This window comes from Neophocaena asiaeorientalis, unplaced genomic scaffold, assembly GCF_003031525.2.
Source record: "Neophocaena asiaeorientalis asiaeorientalis breed wild unplaced genomic scaffold, Neophocaena_asiaeorientalis_V1.1 scaffold119, whole genome shotgun sequence".
In the NCBI taxonomy this organism is placed as follows: domain Eukaryota; kingdom Metazoa; phylum Chordata; class Mammalia; order Artiodactyla; family Phocoenidae; genus Neophocaena; species Neophocaena asiaeorientalis.
In genome coordinates this window covers 7,945,303-7,947,212 of record NW_020175821.1, presented here as the reverse complement: position 1 = coordinate 7,947,212, position 1,910 = coordinate 7,945,303, and the positions used below count along the sequence as shown (strand labels likewise).

The 1,910-nt window shown below is 52.1% G+C and overlaps 1 pseudogene; it reads right to left on the bottom strand.

The window, feature by feature from the left end:
* Nucleotides 1–261: 261 nt before the first annotated feature.
* Nucleotides 262–820, bottom strand: LOC112391272 (MARCKS-related protein-like; annotated as a pseudogene).
* Between the last annotated feature and the right edge of the window lie 1,090 nt (nt 821–1,910).

Below are 1,910 nucleotides of genomic sequence, written 5' to 3'. Positions count from 1 at the left end.
GGACAGGGGCAGGAGCATTTCCCATCACTAACCTAACTTGGGAAACTGCAAGGGACCATCTTCAACTGGCCTTAAGAGGAAGACCAGATGGATGAGTGGAGAATCCACAGGAGGAAGATGATGAGAGGAAACGTGGCTAGGGGGCAACAGCCCCTTCCTTTCTGGGCGCAGGAAGGCAGCCAGGGCATCAGGTCCAGGCAGTGACCTCACAAGGACAGCACAGTTTTTGCAGCTTAAGATCACCCACCTGCCCCCACCCAGCTACTCATTCTGCCCACCCGCTGGTGTAGGGCCCCTCTCCACCCAGAGCGGTGGATGGCTCTGCGCCTGGGGCCCTGCCTCTTCTGTGTCTCCTCCCTTGGAGGCAGCACCAGCCTCTGCCCCTGTGGCCTGGGGCTCCTGGCTCTCAGGGGTGGCGCATGCCTTCCCTTCCCGGGCAGTGCCTTCCTCACTGCAGGCACCGACCCACCCTGCTCCTGCCCTTCCTGTGGGTGAGGAAGCAGACGGATCCCCCAACCCCCCTTCCGATTTCTCCTGAAGGACAGGCCACTCATGGGGGTCTCCTTGGGGGAGACCTCCCCTTTGCCCTCAGCGCCCTGGCTAGGGGGTGCCGGCTCGATGACATCGCCAGTGGCCCCGGCTGCCTCCTCTGTTCCGTTCACGGTGGTGGGGGGGCGGCGACTCTCTTCACCTTTGGGAAATAAGTCTGCAATGCTTTTCACGTGGTCGTTCTCCTGTCCGTTGATCTTAGCGGGGGAAGCGCCTGCTGCCTCCTCCGCGTTCACGTCGCCCGGGGAGACTTGGAGCTCTGGCTGCCCATGGCGGGGGTTGTGCTGGGGGGCGCCCGCAGCCGCCCCGGGCTCGCGCCTCAAGGGATTGTTCGGTCGGGGTGGGCCTGGCCGGCGGAGGGGTGGGGCTCGCGCCTGAGTGGGAGGGGTGTGTGTGGGGGGAACCGAGCTCCACCCCCGCTCAGCGCCAGACCCGCTAGCTGCACGCCAGAATGCCTAAAATGTGATTCTTGTTCTTTGTCCTCAAAGGGAAATGAGATTTCAGCACCGGGCTGGCACTAGGATGAGGAGAGTAGGGCACTTCATTTAAGCATATGAAAATGTATATAGTGACATAAAGTAAATCATTATTTCATTTAACAATACAGGGATATCATCAGGTAGTACCAGAAGAATTAACCAGGAAATGATAAAAATCTGGGGGGAGGGAGCCATCATTATGGCCTGGAATCAAGAGGTATTGAGCCAATGTACTGGCGTCTGGAGGGGCATCTATCTGACTTGCCCTATATTCCTAGACATGTACCACACTGGATTACTCTTACTAAAATAGATTTTTTCACTCTCTCTTCTCCTAATAAATAGAAGAGAGCAACTGAAGCTCAAGGCACCCCTTTTTCTTCTCATGACAGCCCTAAGATTCTCAACCTAGCTGGCAAATGCTATAGCACTAATCAGAGTGCTGGGCCTATAGAGCCACTTAATACCTTCTAATTATATGGTAAGGAATAACAAACATTTAGCTTGGAGAAGATCTCACCAAATGGCAACCCTACCACTTCCTAGCAGTATGAACTTGGGTTAATTACATATTGATTTTATTTTCCCTATCTATGTAACGGGATTGCTAAGTTCTACCAAAAAGGTTAACCAATCTATAAGCGTAACTGAAATAACATGTAGACATATCTGATGCTTATTAGACAAATGTTGACTATAAATTTGAAAGGTGACCATATTGCTATAGACAGATGGAGGCTAACACCTTTTATTGAGGGAAGTTGTGTGGTATTTAGAAATTGGGCCCTGCTGGTCCTTGATTTTTTTACTTACAAAATGAAGGCCTTAAAACAGGTAGATTTTGGAAGATCACTGAAATTCTTATGGTCTCAGTTTCTGAGA